Source organism: Schistocerca americana, chromosome 6, assembly GCF_021461395.2.
Source record: "Schistocerca americana isolate TAMUIC-IGC-003095 chromosome 6, iqSchAmer2.1, whole genome shotgun sequence".
Lineage (NCBI taxonomy): Eukaryota > Metazoa > Arthropoda > Insecta > Orthoptera > Acrididae > Schistocerca > Schistocerca americana.
This window is the reverse complement of record NC_060124.1, coordinates 405,688,773-405,709,863: the sequence shown is the minus strand read 5'-3', so window position 1 is coordinate 405,709,863 and position 21,091 is coordinate 405,688,773.

The window sequence follows — 21,091 nt, the reverse complement described above, 5'->3', positions numbered from 1 at the left end:
AACCACTTACTCTCTAGCACTGTAGAACAGTTTCCTGAGATTAACGAAAAAACTATTAGCTATCAGTCCTGGAGGAAAAAGGAACAGAACTTTTGAAACGGCTGGTTAAATCCGCAGGACGGAACACGTAGTTGGAGTCGTGGAAAGGGGCCAAAAATCAGCCGCTGTCATTTATACTCGAACACATAACTTTATTTAGTTGCCCAAACACTACAGCGCAAATTTCCGAGCTTAACTATCGACTGAATATGCTACACAATCTTATGGCTTAAGCGCAAAATATCTTTAATTTTCAAAATGGCTTAAGGCCCATGGTTTAACACACAACTACAACAAATTTTCAAAAGGCAGAAAGCGCTAGGTTTTATCCTTAAATAATATTTCAGATGAGGCTGAAGGCCCATGCAATCTAAGACTTGACAAGTAAGGAGTTTTAACTTTAAGACGGCTGAAAGCCGATGACTGAGAAACCCAACTACAATGAGTTTTCAAAAGGCAGAAGGCCCAAAGCTTTATCGAAAAATATTTTAAATGAGGCAGAAGGCCCGAACAATGCAAAACTTGACAAGTAAGGAACTTTCAATTTCAAAATGGCTGAAGGACCATTATTTAAAACCGAACTAAAAGCATACAAATTCAAACCATCGGCTATGAGCCATTAAAATACACAATCAAACGCCAATAAGAAAAGGTAGTACAGCCAACGGCGCACAGAAGTTTTCGGGGGTCGGTCTGCACCTGAAATATTAACGTTCGCTTAGGGGAGACAGGTAGATGACTACTCAACTACTCTACATTGTACTTCTGAATCTCTGTTACTTTTTACTACACCTGTATAACCCCGATTGTTAAACTGGCTTTGTACTGTGGTCGAATTTCCTTCTTTATTCTTCACTTCGGACTGGTGGACCTCTATCTGATATCTGGTTTTCGACCTCAGCAGTTCCAGGTCCAGATTTGTCGTAATTGTGTTTTAGGTGGGTCCTGTGATAATATCTTCCCTTTCTAGCCTCCCCAAAACCTCCCTCTTATCATTTCCGCTTTATGCTATACGTTGACCTTTTCCATCATTACTACTCCTGAAATTATTTACCGCTATTATTACTCCTGAAATGTCCCCCCCCCCCTCCCCCGTCGTTTCCTCCCCCCCCCCACCTCCCACACACACACAAATTACGTATGTTGCTATGTTGCTTGAGTTATGACTCTATGACTCTGCCAGGTTTATAGAATTTTTCCACAAAAACTTTCTTCGTAACAAGACCCATTCAAGGACGAATTTTCAATTCTTTCTTGTTTAGCGTGAGACCAGAGCTGAGAAAAAGCTTCTCAAATTCACCATAAGTGATATTGTTAAATATACACTACTGGCCATTAAAATTGCTACACCACGTATATGACATGCTACAGACGTGAAATTTAACCGACAAGAAGAAGATACTGTGATATGCAAATGATTAGCTTTTCAGAGCATTTACACAAGGTTGGCGCCGGTGGCGACACCTACAACGTGCTGACATGAGGAAAGTTTCGACCCGATTTCTCATACACAAACAACAGTTGACCGACGTTGCTTGGTGAAACGTTGTTGTGATGCCTTTTGTAAGGAGGAGAAACGTGTACCATCACGTTTTCGACTTTGATAAATGTCGGATTGTAGCCTATCGCGATTGCGGTTTATCGTATCGCGACATTGCTGCTCGCATTGGTCGAGATCCAATGACCGTTAGCAAAATATGGAACCGGTGGGTTCAGGAGGGTAATACGGAACGCCGTTCTGTATCTCAACGGCCTCGTATCACTAGTAGTCGAGATGACACGCATCTTATCCTCATGGCTGTAACGGATCGTGCAGCCACGTCTCGATCCCTGAGTCAACATATGGGGACGAAAAAATGGTTCAAATGGCTCTGAGCACTATGGCACTTAACATCTGAGATCATCAGTCCCCTAGAACGTAGAACTACTTAAACCTATCTAACCTAAGGACATCACACACATCCATGCCCGAGGCAGGATTCGAACCTGCCGCCGTAGCGGTCGCACGGTTGCAGACTGAAGCGCCTACAACTGCTCGGTCACCTCGGCCGGCATATGGGGACGTTTGCAAGACAACAACGAACAGTTCGACGACGTTTGCAGCAGCATGGACTATTAGCTCTGAGTCCATGGCTGCTGTTACCCTTGACGTTGCATCACAGACAGGGGCGCCTGCGATGGCGTACTCAACGACGAACCTGGGTGCACGAATGGCCAAACGTCATTTTTTCGGTTGAAGTAGGGTTCTGTTTACAGCATCATGATGGTCGCATCCGTGTTTGGCGACATCTCGGTGGACGTACATAGGAAGCGTGTATTCGTCATCCTGTCCTGTACGGGCCTTTTTGGATACAGAAAATGTTCGACTGCTGCCCTGGCGAGCACATTCTCCAGATCTCTCACCAATTGATAACGTCTGGTCAATGGTGAGCGAGCAACTGGCTCGTCACAATACGCCAGGCACTACTCTTGATGTTGAAGCTGCCGTCTAATCTGTTTGACTCAATGCCCAGGCGTATCAAGGCCGTTATTACGGACAGAGGTGGTTTTTCTGGGTACTGATTTCTCAGGATCTATACACCCAAATTGCGTGAAAATGTAATCACATGTCAGTTCGAGTATAATATAATTGTCCAATGAATCCCGTTTATCACTGCATTTCTTCTTGGTATAGCAATTTTACTGGCCAGTAAAATACTTCTTTATCTAAAATTGTTTTACAGAACTAGATTTTGTGATCATCTGACATTGCAGGTGCAAATTTGTCTCTATAGTACTGAATGAAGGCTCCAGGATGGATTCTTCCCTCTCCCGAGACAAAAAATTACAATTATATTTGCCCAAAAACTATTATTATCACAATTATTCAAGTAATTGGGTCAACAATTTCCTGCAGGATATTTAGTTGTTGTTAAATTCGCAAGATTTTCACTTTGGACGGTATTGCTATCGGTTACAGACAGGTTTCGGTTATGTGCTCTCCTAGACACTACACCTCTCTAAGTCTCTGTACTGATACAGAGTGATTCTATTTGTGTTTGAAACACTTGATTTATATCTGTAATTTGTGTTTTTATTTCTGTTTCTCGTGCCAACATATTTCCGTTTCCAGTTTTGAACTATTCCTCATTCTCCTAATTATTTGTTTGGTAAACTCTTCGCTTATAATATCTATTTCAGGTCTCAGACCTCTTCTACGTCAGTCATTCATCGTGACAAGTCGTCCACTTTGGTGGCTAAACTATCCACTCGCGCCCGTATATCATTTTTAGTGATTCAGTGCTATTGTTCACATTATCCTCCACTGAGACTATACCTGATCTCATTTTTATTACATTTTCTTTTACTTGACCCAATGCATTTATCAAAGTCTAACCCAATCAAAAATTTTACCTTCACCTCCCTGCGAGTCCGCATTAAAATCATACCAATCGTTTTGTTCTGCTTCCTGTTCGTCAGTTTAATCTTTCCTATGCATATCAGTATTAGACATCGTTGTATAAATGCACACATCAAAAAAGTTCTGCATCACCTCGGTTTCGAGAGTTCCCGAACCTAGACGGTAAATTGGAATAGAGATCAACATAAACATCGTTTCCGCCCTTTTTATTGCTCATGCAAACCACACATTGCATGGTTTACCACCATACAGCGAGACCCTCAAAGGTGGTGCTCCAGATTGCTGCACACACTGGTACCTCTAGTACCCAGTAGCACGTCCTCATGCATTGATGCAGGCTTGTATTCGTCGTGGCATACTATCCACAAGTTCATCAAGGCACTGTCGGTCCAGATTGTCCCACTCCTCAATGGCGGCTTTTTGGCGTAGATCTCTCAGAGTGGTTGGTCGGTCACGTCGTCGTCCATAAACAGCCCTTTTCAATCTATCCTTGGCATGTTCGATTGGGTTCATGTCTGGAGAACACGCTGGCCACTCTAGTCGAGCGATGTCGTTATCCTGAAGGAAGTCATTCACAACATGTGTAAGATGGGGGCGCGATTGTCGTCCATGAAGACGAATGCCCCGCCAATATGCTGCCCATATGGTTGCACTATTGGTCGGAGGGTGGCATTCACGTATCGTACAGCCGCTACGGCGCCTTCCATGACCACCAGCGGCGTACGTCGGCCCCACATAATGCCACCCCAAAACACCAGGGAACCTCCACCTTGCTGCACTCGCTGGACATTGTGTCTAAGGCGTTCAGCCTGACGGGGTTGCCTTCATACACGTCTCCATCGATTGTCTGGTTGAAGGCATATGCGACACTCATCGGTGAAGAGAACGTGATGCCAATTCTGAGCGGTCCATCCGGCATTTTGTTGGGCCCATCTGTACCGCACTGCGAGGTGTCGTGGTTGCAAAGATGAACCTCGTCCTTGAACGTCGGGAGTCAAATTGCGCATCATGAAGCCTATTGCGAACAGTTTGAGTCGTAACACGACGTTCTGTGGCAGCACGAAAAGCATTATTCAACATGGTGGCGTTGCTGTCAGTGTTCCTCCGAGCCATAATCCGTAGGTAGCGGTCATCCACTGCAGTAGTAGCCCGTGGGCGGCCTGAGCGATGCATGTCATCGACATTTCCTGTCTCTGTTTATCTCCTCCATGTCCGAAAAACATCGCTTTGGTTCACTCCGAGACGCCTGGACACTTCTCTTTGTTGAGAGCCCTTCCTGGCACAAAGTAACAATGCGGTCGCAATCGAACAGCGGTATTGACCGTCTAGGCATGGTTGAACTACTGACAACACGAGCCGTGGACCTCCTTCCTGGTGGAATGGCTGGAACTGTTCGGCTAACGGACGCCCTCCGTCTAACAGGCGCTGCTCGTGCATAGTTGTTTACATCTTTGGGGGAGGGGGGGGGGGGGGGAGTTTAGTGGTTCATTGACATCTCTGAACAGTCAAAAGGACTGTGTCTGCGATACAATCCCCACAGTCAACGTCTGTCTTTAGGAGTACTAGAAACCGGGGTGATGCAAAACTTTTTTTGATGTGTGTATGTAAATGGCCCACGAATAATAAACTTCAAAAACTCTTCAGTGATTAAAACTGTAGTGCCACCGCCAGACACCACACTTGCTAGGTGGTAGCCTTTAAATCGGCCGCGGTCCGTTAATATACGTCGGACCCGCGTGTTGCCACTATCAGTATTGCAAACCGAGCGCCGCCACACGGCAGGTCCAGTCTAGAGAGACTCCCTAGCACGAGCCCCAGTTGTAAGACCGACTTTGCTAGCGATGGTTCACTGTCTACATACGCTCTCGTTTGCAGAGACGACAGTTTAGCATAGCCTTCAGCTACGTCATTTGCTACGACCTAGCAAGGCGCCATATTCAGTTACTATAATTACTATCTTCAAGAATGTATTCTGAACAGATAATATTGTGAATCATGTACCGTCAAGAGCGACGTTCATCATTAATGGATTAAAGCTGAGTATCAAACTAATTACGTCCGCTTTCTGAATTCTCATTCCTTATCACGTTCCAGACCTCACGTCAGTATAGTTCCTCCCTCCTCACGCCAGCCTGCGTGAGCTAAAACGTGTGCATTTCGGCCTCCACTCATAACACGGTGTTGGCTCTTCTGCTAACACACACACACACACACACACACACACACACACACACACACAGTGTAGTCTCCATATTAACTTGCTACACCACACAGGATTTCACTTGTGGTAAGCTGTTGCTGTTGCTTCTATTGTTGACATGAACTCCAAATTTTCGATCCAAACAGAAATACTGGCTAAACTCGTGGTCATCTACTGCAGCTGCTTCCGCTCCTGTTGACATTAAATCCAATTAGAACTACATTAAAACGTAATTCTTTCTGGTCAAAACTGAGAGGACCACAAAGTTTATAGCTTTTTTTGAACAGTTTCTCTATGAAAGACGCACAGCACAAGACAATTCTGGCACTGTGTTCCTTGGTTGTAGCATCTCCTGTCTCTGAATATCTAAAATCAATTAAAATATGAGCCCCTATAATCTAGAGTATGTGGTTTACTGGTAAACATTGTTCACAGAAATCACTGTTCAGAAGATGCACAATAACAAAAACGTAGGCCGTTTTTTTCAGAATTGCTAACTAAATGTAGGCAGTCAATCACTTAAATTACACGAGAGGTACGTCACTCGACTTAGCCCACTGACATCTGAACATGCATTGGTGTATTTAAAAATGTCTGTATAGACATGAATCTCCCTACCAGGTTAGGGGATGCGAGATTACAAAAACAAAGTTAAAATATGTATTTCATAGTAGGAGTAAGTTACTTATAAGACTTTTAACACAAAGGAGATGGTCAGTTACAAATTAAATCAGTTGGAATGTATACAAACGTGGTAGCAACAATATTTGAGCCATCTATTCTATCCACCAATCGTTCTGACATCTTAGCAAAATAAACTAAATGAAATTTTTGCGAAATTTAAAATAACTGTGAAATACTGTGTCTCTCCTTAAAGTATTTGTTGTGCCCATTCCAAAATACTTTCAACTACCACAGAAGACTGACCACTTGCGGCTACTAAGCTTCCTTTTACACTCTGAAGATTCTAAAATTGTTTTTGTGCTATTTTGTGTGCCAGATGTCCGTAGGAGGGAGGAACACTGCCCATCGTCAGTACTAGACTGTAGGTAAGTGTATTGCGTTCGAACGTAGCGTTACACTATATCATGCGGCTGACCTCCCACGGACAGCTTGCACAGAAAATAGCAAAATATGGCTAGTAGTTTACAAATGGATTGCAACTACAATAAATGTAGAATTTGTGATCAGAAGTGTTGCTATCTGGATCTTTAGCGCATAAAAGGAGTTTTGATACCTAAAACCGATCAGTCTTCTGTGGTAGTTAAAAGTGTCAACATGGATTCCTCAAAGGTGCCGAACATTCCTCAACTTTATGGAGGAAGACGAGACCAACCAACGAACGCTTTGGTTTATGGGTTATTACTGGGGGACCTGGACAATGTTTTTACCGCAGTTAGCAACATAAATGACGCCAATAATGGCCCGTTCCTTAGGATGAAGGATTTATATGCGTTTACTTCCATTACATAATCGTTTTGCGATGACATTATGGTAGTTAAAATACGTGATCAAGTGGACTGTCAGGAGTAATTATGGAAGGAACAGTCTGTAATGTTACTGAAGGAGATGTGTAGGTCATTTAACTATTACCTATGGTAAATCCTGCAAGTTCATCAGTACGAGACATGGTGTCAAAGCGAAGCTATCTTTTCTCCTAAACGGGAACGACAGTGTGACGGTAAGAGGAATACTGGAGAAATCGGCAAGGAAGCACTGGAAACCATTCCGAGTAAATATAAACAGCCTGTGGCTATACCATATGGAGTGGAATAAACCGACGTTAAATTGTATATTCTAATGGCAGAGCTGCCTGAATTATTGCAGTAGATTTGTGTAGACGACTATTACCTTTTGGATTTGGACATAACGCAAGCTTTTGGCGGAATTTTTAATAAAATAAAAATGTACGGCTACCTAATATCAAACCATGACTTCTGCATAGAAGGAGACTACCAGGGAAAAACAATGGAGACTGCCAGTGAAACAAAATATGAGGCAGCTGGAATTGGCTGTTTAACATGGATGACTCCAGCTGTAGAGTAAAAATACATAAAAGATTTATATGTCAACTCTCAAGCCCAGGTGTGAATAAAGTTATCGGTAACCACTTTTTAGATTTTATGAAGTGTCCAGACATGCAACTACGAGAAACTTTTATGATCTCCTTGGCTAAAGAACATGGTATTACCAGGCTGGAGGCTACAATTTACATCATCAGAATCTATGGCCCCTCCACTATCATCGAACTTATGCTTTGATGTCACCCCATCCAGCGTTTTGCACATATTCCTTTCCTCGTTGATTCTGCAGAGAACCTCCTCATTTCTTACCTTAACCGTCCACCTAACCCTTAGCACTCTTCAGTCGCACCCCACAAAAACGTCGATTCTTTTCCAGTTTTACCATGGTCCACGATTCATTTCCGTGGTGTCACCGCCAGACACCACACTTGCTAGGTGGTCCGTTAGTATACGTCGGACTCGCGTGTCGCCACTATCAGTGATTGCAGATCGAGCGCCGCCACACGGCAGGTCTAGAGAGACTTCCTAGCACTCGCCCAGTTGTACAACCGACTTTGCTAGCGATGGTTGACTGACAAAATACGCTCTTATTTGCCGAGACGATAGTTAGCATAGCCTTCAGCTACCTCATTTGCTACGACCTAGCAAGGCGCCATTACCAGTTGCTATTAATATTGTGAATCATGTAACGGCAAGACCGACGTTCACCATTAATGGATTAAAGTTAAGTATTCCTCCAGCTACGTCCGTTTTTGTACATTCTTATTTCCCTTTCCTGTTCCAGACCTCACGCCAGCCTGCGTGAGCTAAAACGCGTGCCTTTCGGCTTCCTCTAATATTCCTGGGTTGGCTCTCCAGCCAATCCACAACATTTGGCGACGAGGCCCCCGCGTTCTTATCGATATTGCCCTGATTTACTTGTGTAATGGCTTCGCCACAATCTCCAGATGTACTGTCCGAATTTTATCGCTTACAGAATCAGCAGACGCAGGCCTTACTGGATGCCCTTGGACAGCACGTCCAGGGTCAACGTGCAATGCAAAACGTTGCGGCAGCCGCCGCTCCACCGCTCACGCAGCCACAACACGCTGTTGCACCAACTTTTCGACCTTTTGATGCTGCACTGGAAAGCTGGACGGAGTGGTCACGCCAATTTGGATTCCATCTCGCCGCCTACAGAATTCAAGGTAACGAGCGGCAGCCTTTTTTATTGTCCTCCGTTGGAGTGACCATGTACCGTGTGATAGCCAAATTATTTCCCTGACACGACGTAGCAACTCTGTCCTACGACGAAATTTTGTCTGCATTAGATGCATATTTCAAAGAATCAGTCAATGTAGTTGTAAAAAGGTATACCTTCTTTCATACAAAACGTATGGCCGGTCAAACTAATCGGGAGTGGGTTGCAGATTGTGCTTTTGAGTGTCAATGTGGACTCCCTTATTCAGATACTATGGTACGTAATGCAATTGCACAGAACGTTTCTGATGTTCGTATCAGGGAACAGATTTTGGAACTAGTCAATCCCTCCCTTCAACAAGTGATGGACATATTGGATCAGCAGGACACACTTGACTTTGCTCAGGAATCATTTGAAACTTCGCCACCCGTGTGTCACGTTAACCGGCCCACCGGGCACGCTGCACAGAATAGTAAAAAGTCCTCGCGCCCGGCTGCGGAGCGGCCGCCAGGCTCTCAGCCACGTGTGCCGTGCAGGCAAGCAAATGCAGTGCCCAAATCATGCCCGCGGTGTGCTACTAGACATTCGCGTGAGAATTGCCCGTCACTCCTGGCTATTTGCTTTTTCTGTAATAAAAAAGAAATGTTCAGAGTGTTTGCCAGAAAAAGCTCAGATCGGACACTCACAAACATTCCAGGCCCTTTGCTTCGTGCCGAATTCGAACCAAGGATACTCAGGCTCGTGAAACATCGCCCATGGAAATTCATGTAGTTCATTCCACGTCCGTTTTTCTACATTCTTATTTCCCTTTCGTGTTCCAGACCTCACGCCAGCCTGCGTGAGCTAAAACGCGTGCCTTTCGGCTTCCTCTAATATTCCTGGGTTGGCTTTCCGGCCAATCCACAACAATTTCCACATAATGCTGGGATTCAAACATACATTCTCGGAAGTTTCTCTCTCAAATTAAGGCCTAAATTTGATTCGAGTAGAAAACAGCGATGCAGGAAATGTAGAATAAACTTCTTTATTTCCATCAATCCTCACGAAATCTGTGGTCTTAAGATTATCGATATTGGTCAGCAGTGACCATTTTCAGACCTACAGCTAAACCTGATAATATGAAGTACAAGTATTAGACAACTTACATCCTAAAACAAAAAATATGCTATTATGAAAAGCATTAATTCCATAGGTATGGAAAAATGCGCTTAGAATACGACGTTGCATACCGGTTTTACAATATGTCATAACATAATGAAGCCATAAAAGGCATCATTGCAAAATACACGCAAAATACACGCAAAATCATCTTAGTATCGTCGCATATATTTCAAATATGGTATAAACTAGGCTGCAGTGCACACTGGAAAAAAAAGAAACTGGGACAGATTAGCCATGAAATACTTTTGTGTCTAAGCTCCTTAAATGTCGCTAGTGAAACTATAAAACACTACAGAAGGCCATAAAATAAGCAACACAACAGTTAAAGTGTATAGTGGGTTTACCAATCGTAGAAGTTATTGCAATGATAAAATATAATAAATTTAAAACAAAATTAGAATTAAAATTGTTAAACAGTAGTGGTTAAGCAGTAATCCGTGATTCTGAAACGCTCTTGTTGAGATGCTCTGTTCATGTCATATATTTCATCAACAAGATGATCTTATTAAGTGACTGATACTATATTTTATTATTCTTTCTTTGGAACGATGAGTCGTAGGGTACGAACGCCCTCCGGCGGTTAAGTTCCTCCGACTTTTCACTTTTGCTACATTCTGGTGGCTACATCAGCAGAGGGCGGTTATTACTCATTTTGGTCTACTGTTTTCATCTATTTGGCTTTTTCCTTAGATGTTTTATAATTCTTGTGTTATATTGTGAGTACCGTAACCTGGTTCTTCTGTACTTTATGGTTTTTACCTCAAATAACCACAAAAACCTCTCAGAATCAAACTTTGTCATTTAAACATTTTTTTAACAACTCTAAATCAAACTTTATTTGTGGTGTTGCGGCCACATGCAGTAAGCGTTGCTTCACGCAGTGGAGAATGCGACCAAAGTGTTGCAAAGTAGGCAGGCACAGATAGCCTTGCTGACAGCAGCAGTCTACCAACAGGCTGATGCAAGGACACACACAGACCAAGCGCCGAGCGAAGCCTGAAGAGTGCTGAGTAAGGGGAAGTGATGGTTGAAATGGCTCTGAGCACTATGGGACTTAACAGCTGTGGTCATCAGTCCCCTAGAACTTAGAACTACTTAAACCTAACTAACCTAAGGACATCACACACATCCATGCCCGAGGCAGGACTCGAACCTGCGACCGTAGCGGTCTCGCGGTTCCAGACTGACGCCGGCCGGCCGGCGAAGGGGGAAGCGAGGCCTGCACGCTAAGTTACACTCTAATATACTGCGGGAGTAACAACAAAAAGCTACCACCTAGGGTAAAAAACGTCCTCCTGCCAGATATAAATAGTGGAGTGCAGGTGGCAACAGAAGCCATTAGGAAGCAGTTCGGATCTGAGGACGGATGTGGTCCATGTCCGAATGTTCAATCTTCGTAGGTGACGATTCCGGAAGTCTGTTCCAGCTCGCAGGAGTCATCCGTTCGCCGCCAGATGTCAACTTCAGCTCTGGAGGTCGGCCCGAGTTCGGTCGCCACCATGACTGACTAACTATAGCGAGAACTTCCAGCAGGACCGGCCGCAGTGTGGTTTTGGCCACAGGCGCTGCCGGGGAACGACGCCCTGACTTCACGGCAACCCGGCCCCACGGCACGTGGTCCGTCCATGACGGGATCTCGCTGACATCGCTACTGACGGCTTCCCAGCTGCCGGTGCAGCAGGCGTCGGCAGCTGACCTCACGGCGATGCGGCTCCGTGAGCATGCCCGTACTGGGCGCCGGGCGGCGACGAGTTCACCTCAACCACAGGGCATCCTGGCTTCAAGCGGAGCACTGGTGGCCTGAGACTCCCGAGTGCGATCAGCGGCGCACGTTGCGCGCATTGTCGGAGAATCTACACAGCAGCAGCCAGACGGAGGGCTGGGCAGCGACGATGAGGGAGAAATTGTAAAGAAAGTTCAATAAATAATTGTAAAACTCCACGTCGTCTCAGTCTTTGGCGCAGCCACTGTGTCTGCTGCTAACAACTGGTGCTTAAGTCGTAACAGTGGTTTCAACTCATAACATTTTATCACTGTGACAACGTATACACTTGTTAAATACACTATAAACTTACCTGTTGTTAGTCCATATTTTGTGCGTTCTGTACAATTTTACAACTGACTAATATGTGTAGACTTACAGCAGCGTCATCGAGCGATCTTGCTGCTCAAACATAAGTTGTGACTGCTGTTCTGCAGTTTCTTATGAACAGTAGTGCTGTTGACTGTGGCCTAGCTTACACCGTATTTCAAGTATGTACGACGATACTAAGCTGATTTTATGTGTATTTTATGATAATACCACTATGGCTTCATTATGTTACGAAACGTCGTAAAACAGGTATGCATCGCCATATTATAAGCGCAAGTTTCCACAGCTATAAAAGTAATATTTTTCATTATGGCATATATTATTGTTTTAAGATGTGAACAAACTACTCTACTATTTGTACTTCATTTTTGCCAGGTTTTACTGCAGATCTGAAGACGGTCATTGCTGCTCTAAACGATAAGTGTATATAATCATTATTTATTCACTCCGTCTTCAGGCCACGAGTGGCCTACCGGGACCATCCGACCGCCGTGTCATCCTCGGTGGAGGATGCGGATAGGAGGGGCGTGGGGTCAGCACACCGCTCTCCCGGTCGTAAGATGGTATTCTTGACCGAAGCTAGTAGCTCCTCAATTGGCATCACGAGGATGAGTGCACCCCGATAAATGTCAACAGCGCATGGCGGCTGGATGGTCACCCATCCAGGAGAAGACCACGTCCGACAGCGCTTAACTTCGGTGATCTCACGGTAACCGGTGTATCCACTGCGGCAAGGCCGTTGCCATAATCATTATTTATTCGTGGTACTTAATTAAAAAATCCACACCGGGTGGTTAAAAAAGAGCACCGGTTTTGATACATCAAAATAAGAAATTTATTTTTACAAAAAACACAAACAATACATAAACACGTTCACCTTAGCTTCCCATTTCATGCATGAAAAATGTGAGACATATGACCTCCTCTGCTGCGCTGGCATGCAAGAAATATGTCCATGACATTGACTACGAGTGCGTGATAAGTTTCCGCCTTCAACTAATCGAATTTCCTCCTTCAAGTCACGGATGTTTCAGGCTTCATTGGCATGCACCATTGACTTAAGTTGACCCCAAAGAAAACAATCACAAAGAGTGACGTCAAATGACCTTTGTGGCCATTGATGATCAGCACTGTGCTAAATGGTGCAATTCGGAAAACGCTCATGGAGTAACTGACTTCTTTCTTGGGAAGTGTAGCAGGCGGCACCATGCTGCTGAAATAGCAACTCCTCAATATCCATTCCGTTCAAATGAGACCACAAGAACTCCCTTATCTTCTTCGTACGGCATCGATCTCCATTGACTGTCACAGCTTGTCCTGCCACATCTTCAAAAAAATAAGGACTGATGACACCGCCCGACCAAACGCCGCTTCCAAACTCTTACTCGTTGTGAATACGTTCCCCTTTCTTGGATCATGTAAGGATTTTATGACACCCAGATAGGGCAGTTCTGCTTATTCACAAAACGATTTGAGTGGAAGTGTGCTTCATCAGTGGAGATGATTTTTTCTCAAAATTGTCATCCTATCAGAACCCAGTCAATAAACTGTCATCTCTTCTGGTGATCCGTCACTTTCAGCTGCGCGTCAGCTGAATTTTATACGGACGGTTATGGAGATTATACTAGAGAATATTAAAGAAGAGTTTAAGTTGGCAACGCACTCATGGTTCACATGGCTCTGAACACTATGGAACTTCTGAGTTCATCAGTCCCCTAGAACTTAGAACTTCTTAAACCTAACTAACCTAAGGAGATCACACACATCCACGCCCGAGGCAGGATTCGAACCTGCGACCGTAGCGGTCGCGCGGTTCCAGACTGTAGCGCCTAGAACCGCTCGGCCACTAACTAGGCAACGGTGATGAACTTATTTCATTGGGCAAACAGCCACACTGTCACGAATCAACCTCAATGTTCTGATCATTTCGGCCAGAACGACGACTCCGAGGACTTTTAAGGTTTACTGTTGAATCCATCTCAAGTAACTTTTTCATAAGTCTGCGAACTGTTGATTTATTCGGTGCCTCGTTACGCCCTAGCATTGCGCGAAGTCACCTGACAGTTATAGCATAACTTTCTCGATTCTGATAAAACGTTTTCACGATTAGCACACTTTGCTCACAAGTGAACTCCGCCATGGTAGACACCGAGTACGAGAAATTCAAACTGAGTCTACAGTCGGAACGTTCCTGTTGAACCATCCTATATAAAAATGGATATTTGTATGTGTCCACCTAAATCACTGGATCGATTTCATACAAACCTGGTAAACATATCCCTTACTGTCAGGCACCAATGGCTGCGGGGATGAGAAGTATCTATCACAGTTCAGGAGATTTGACATCATAAACAACGAGATGCGTGAAAAAATTGCCTGATCGTGCATAACGATTAAATTCATTACTTCTTTGCTGCTGTATAGGCAACACATTTTTCAAACAGTACCCAAATATGTCACTGGATGTACCTGAAAAATTTTATAAGTGTATGGCACATAGACCAGGTGATAGAAAGTCATAAACAATGACATGCGTGAACTACTGCGGCATTGTGCGTGACGCTTAAATCTATGAGTAATTTGATACTAACTTAATTCGCAACATAAATTACAGACCGTATCCACACATGCCACTGAATGTACCTCCACAAATATATCAACAGTGAGACGCACGAGGAAATGCGGCATGCATGAAGTTTTAATACATTTATTCCTTACTACTACGACACTCCTACACTCGAATCAATTTAAGGAAATTCCTGACAGCTCGCAGTGCTTTCGTCAGCTTTCAACAGTGAAGCTCAAGCGACTTTAGGCGAAAAAAATAGCTGTTTATAGAGCTATGAAGCGGCGTTGCCATAAAGACGTTTGCAAAATCGTTTTGTAGACCGCGGAGCATCGGCGTCTAGCGTACGAAATTGTTTTCGTCTGTAGTAGAAAATTCGTAGAATGGGTAACCACGCAACATCCGATTTTTCAGCTAGTGTATAATAAAAATTGGCTATGGAAATACACAGAAGTTCCAAAGAAATTGGTATAGGCATATGCAATCAAATACAGAGATATGTAAACAGGCAGAATTCGGCGCTGTGGTCGGCAACGTCTATACAAGACAACAAGTGTCTGGCGCAGTTGTTAGATCGTTTACTGTTGCTAGAATGGTATGTTATCAAGATTTAAGAGAGTTTGAATGTTGTATTATAGTTGGCGCATGTGCGATAGGACACAGCATCTCTGAGGTGGCGATAAAGTGGGGATTTAGCCGTACGACCATTTCACGAGTGTACCTTGAATATCGGGAATCCGGTAAAACATGAAATCTCCGACCGCTGCGGCCTGAAAAGATCCTGGAAGAACGTGACCAACGACGATTAAAGAGGATCGTTCAACGTAACAGAAGTGCAACCATTCCGCAAATTGCTGCAGATTTCAGTGCTGAGCCATCAGCAAATGCACAGCATGCGAACCATTCAACGAAACATAATCGATGTGGGCTTTCGGAGCCGAAGGCCCGCTCATGTACCCTTGATGACTGCACGACATAAAGCTTTTCAATGAAATGAATACCTCTAGCTGCATACAGGCGTTGATGTAAGTCAACGGGGACAGTTGAAAATGTGTGCCCCGATCCGGTATCTATTGTTTACATGGCACAAGCTCTATCCGCATGAGCCACCGAGGACACAGAGGATAGTGCGACTGTAGGGACTTACCTCTGGCACGCCTCCCGTGAGACCCTATATATATATATATATATATATATATATATATATATATATATATATATATATATATGAACATATCCGAAAAAAACAGATACCATCTTCATATATATGTATAAAGCTTTACATCTCGACTGGGCCCGTCAACACCGACATTAGACTGTTGATGAATGGAAACATGATGCCTGGTCGGACGAGTCTCGTTTCAAATTGCGTGGATGGACGTGTACGGGTATGGAGACAATCTCATGAACCCATGGACCCTGCATGTCAAAAGGGGACTGTTCAAGCTCGTGGAGGCTCTGTAATGGTGTGGGGAGTGTGCAGTTGGAGTGATATGAGACCCCTGATACGTCTAGGTACGACTCTGACAGGTGGTACCTACGTTAGCATTATGTCTGATCAGTTGCATCCATTCGATTGTGCGTTCCGGTGGACTTAGGCAATTCCAGAAGGACAATGTGACAACCCACATGTCCAGAGTTCCTAAAGAGTTGCTCCAGAAACACTTGTCTGAGTTTAAAAACTTCCGTCACCAAACTCCCCATACATGAACATTATTGAGCATGTTTGGGATGTCTTGCAACGTGATGTTCAGAAGAGATCTACACCCTCTCGTTCCCTTACGGATTTATGGACAGCCTTGCAGAATTCATGGTGTCAGTTCCCTCCAGCACTACTTCAGACATTAGTTGACTCCATGCCAGTTTGTGTTGTGGTACTTTTGCGTGCTCGCGGGGGCACTACATGGTATTAGGTCTGTGTACAAGTTCCTTTGGCTCTTCAGCGTACAAAAAGATACAAAAGAGAAAGTTTTGTGCGTGAGGGAAGTGCAATGTGCTAAAACTCGAACGTATGGAAATGAAGTAGGAGATAAAAAAACTGACCAATGTAGATGGTAGATGGTTTAAATACGCTACTGGCCATTAAAATTGCTACACCAAGAAGAAATTCAGATGATAAACGGATATTCTTTGGACAAATATATTATACTAGAACTGACATGTGATTACATTTTCACGCAATTTGGGTGCATAGATCCTGAGAAATCAGTACCCAGAACAACCACCTCTGGCCGGAATAACGGCCTTGACACGCCTGGGCATTGAGTCAAACAGAGATTGGATGGCGTGTACAGGTACAGCTGCCCATGCAGCTTGAACACGATACCACAGTTCATCAAGAGTAGACTGGCGTATTGTGACGAGCCAGTTGCTCGGCCACCATGGACCAGACGTTTTCAATTGGTGAGAGATCTGGAGAATGTGCTGGACAGGGCAGCAGTCAAGCATTTTCTGTATCCAGAAGGGCCGGTACAGGACCTGCAATATGCGGTCGTGCATTATCCTGCTGAAACGTAGGGTTTCGCAGGGATCGAATGAAGAGCCAAGGGTCGTAACACTTTTGAAATGTAACGTCCACTGTGTTCAAAGTGCCGTCAATGCGAACAAGAGGCGTCCGAGACCATCACGCCGGTGATAGGCCAGTCTGACGATGACGAATACAGGCTTCCAATGTGCGTTCACCGCGATGTCGCCAAACACGGATGCGACCATCATGATGCTGTAAACAGAGCCTGGATTCATCCGAAAAAATGACGTTTTTCCATTCGTGCACCCAGGTTCGTCGTTGAGTAGACCATCGCAGGCGTTCCTGTCTGTGATGCAACGTCAAGGGTTCGCAGCCATTACCTCCAAGCTGATAGTCCATGCTGCTGCAAACGTCGTCGAACTGTTCGTGCAAATGGTTGTTGTCTTGCAAACGTCCCCATCTGTTGACTCAGGGATCGAGACGTGGCTCCACGATCCGTTACAGCCATGCGGATAAGATGCCTGTCATCTCGACTGTTAGTGATACGAGGCCGTTGGGATCCAGCACAGCGTTCCGTATTACCCTCATGAACCCGCCGATTCCATATTCTGCTAACAGTCATTGGATCTCGACCAATGCGAGTAGCAATGTCGCGATACGATAAACCGCAATCGCGATAGGCTACAATCCGACCTTTATCAAAGTCGGAAAGGTGATGGTACGCATTTCTCCTCCTTACACGAGGCATCACAACAACGTTTCACCAGGCAACGCCGGTCAACTGATGTTTGTGTATGAGAAATCGGTTGGAAACTTTCCTCGTGTCAGCACGGTGCCAACCTTGTGTGAATGCTCTGAAAAGCTAATCATTTGCATATCACAGCATCTTCTTCCTGTCGGTTAAATTTCGCATCTGTAGCACGTCATCTTTTTGGTGCAGCAATTTTAATGGCCAGTAGTGTAAACCCAAACCCGTCTGGTCCAGTTATGTCTTTGTACAGTCACTAATGACGGCGTAACTCCTGTATTACTCGTAAAATGTAGGTATGCAGTATAACCAGCCGTGGACAGATTCTTAGTGTTTGCGTGAATATGCGCTGGGTGCCGTATTTTGAGAGCGTTTGCCCGGCACGAGAAGCGTCGGCGGCAGAGTGTGGCCGGCTGGTCAGCGGACGGCCGCGTCAGTGCGGCTACGCTGTGTTGGCAGCGAGCGCTTTTTGCCTCCGGCTCCGGCAGCGGCGCGGCTAATAAGCTAAGCTGCCAGCGACGCGTTTACTCACTGCCCGGGCGTGTGCCGGCCATGGCGCGCTACTGCGCGGTCGTGCTGCTCGTCATGGCCGTGCTCGCCGTCATCTACGTCGTCATCACGCACCTCGTCTCTTCGTGCGACATACTGTGCGGTGAGTGGCCGCTGCCCGCATTCACACCAGCCAGCTGGCGCCGGCGTGCGTGCAAAACTACAGTTTTAGTATTCCTCCGCAAACCTTGTTTCTCTGGGTGCTCTTAGTTTTCTCATTACGAGAGACCACCGCATTTCGAGGTGCAGCGTTGCTAGGGAATAGTTTAACAATGGTGAAATGCACGACTGCATTAGCTTGTGACGCGGGAATGACGAAGAAACGGAAGACGTAGCTTCGATTCTGATATTAGACACGTGTGTCATATAAATCAGACAATTTGTATCCTCTAAATAAACTGGAATCCATTCCGCAAATTACATGACATTCGAAGTTAATTTGTCGAGAAATTGTCGATTATACATTTCGAGGGGAAATTAGTATTAATAATAGTAATGAAACAAAGACAGAACATTCGCGAAGGTTGTTGTGGTTTTCAGTCTGAGGACTGGTTTGATGCAGCTCTACATGCTACTCTATCCTGTGCAAGTCTCTTCATCTCAGAATAACAATTGCACCCTACATCCTTCTGAAACTGTTAACTATATTAATTTCTTGATCTTCCTGTAGGTGACCTTTACCTCGCATACTTTCCTCCAATACTTACCTGGTGATGCCTTGATGTCCCAGAATGTGTCCTATCAACAGATACTTTCTTCTTGTCACGTTCTGCCACTTATTTCTCGTCTCTCCAATTCTGTTCAGTACTTCCTCCTTAGTAACGCGATCTACCCATCCAATCTTCAGCAATGTCCTGTAGCACCAGATTTCAAAGGTCTCTATTATCTTCTTGCTTGAACTGTCTATCGTCCACTTCCATGCATGGCTACACTCCAAACAAATATCTCCAAAAAAGGGTTCCCAACAATTAAAACTATATTCGATGTAAACAAATTTCTTCAGAAACGCCTTTCTTGCCATTGCGTTACACCCTGTCTACTTCCGCCATCACCAGTTATTTCGCTGTTAGTGTCTCGTTTCAGAATCTAATTCCCTCAGCTTCACCTGGTTTAGTGTGACAACATTCCATTATCCTAGTTCTGTTAATAATTGGCATCCAGTGCTGTACAATCACAGTAAGTTATGAAATATTCAATTGACTCTTTTATTAGAACATATTATCGCGATTGTACAGCATCGGTTGCCAAGTATCAACACAAAAATGATCGCAGGCCTCAGGCGGGATTTTGTGTCCTGTATTATCATCCTCGTTTTGATTTTACTGATGTTCGTGTTATATCCTCCTTTCATGGCACAATCCATTCCGATCAACTGCTCTTGCAAGTCCTTTGCCGCCTCTGACCGAATTAAAATGTCATCAGCAAACCACAAAGTTTTTGCTTCTTTTCTGTGAACTTTAATTTCTACTCAATATTTTCCTTTGCTTTCATTTACTGCTTCCTCATTGCACTGGTTAAATAACATCAGGGACTGGCTACAAACCTGTGTCACTCCGCTCTCAACCACTGCTTCCCTTTCATGCCTCTCGACTATAACTATCGTATGTATCTATCGTTCTTGGCTCTTTCGCTAAAATCTTAGGTAATGCTTTCTAATTCTCAGCCCTTTCGACGAGTACATTACATTAACTGCACAGACAGAAACAGAAAAAGTTTAAACGTCAAACTTCTTGAAAGAGTAAGCATTAATAACGAATGCGGGAGAGGAAAGGAGGGAGAAGAGACAGAGGGCGTGAGGTTTACTGAGAACTGTTTTTGTTGTGATTTTCAATCCGAAGATTGGTTTGATGCAGCTCTCGAGTCTGGTTTGTCCCGTGCAAGCCTCTTCATCTCTGTATTACTTGTACAACCTGTATTCATTTGAACCTGTTTCCTCTAGGCATATCTTGATCTCCCTCTAAATTTAACCCTCACACTTCCTTCCATTACCAAGTTAACTGTTCCTTGATGCCTCAAAATGTTTCCTATGAACCTATCTAGACCAACTGTGCCGCAAAGCTGTCTTCTCAGCAACTTAGTAAAGAACTTCTTCATCAGTTGCTATATCTAGCCATCTCTCAAGCAACGGTTTCAATAGCTTCTATTCTTATCGTAATTGATTATTGTCAGTGTTTCACATTCGTACACGTCTACAGCCAGAAAAATACCTTTAAAATATTTACTGACACTTAAATTTATATTCGATTTAACAAATTTCTCATTTTCATAAATGCTTTTTTCTCTACTGTCACTCAGAATTTTATGTCTTCTCTAGGCCGGCCAAAGTCAGTTATGTTACTACCCAAATAAAAGAATCATCTACTACTATTAGGATCTCGTTTCCTAATCTCAGTCCTCAGACCATAAAACACTTAAAACAACTTATATGGCGATGTAAAACCTATGGCTTCATTTACCACAAAATCCATCACTAAGTCACTGTGGTAATGTAATAAATGATGTATCTTATTCTGACACCATATGTGCACACGTTCTTAGCGTTTTTGTTTTGCAAATTGCTATTGCAGTTTGTTATTGATTTGTTTGTCGATTGGCATCTTTTATTTGTAGTTCATTGTTTCTATTTGAGTTTACATATTGTCATTTTGTCATTTGGAGATAGTGA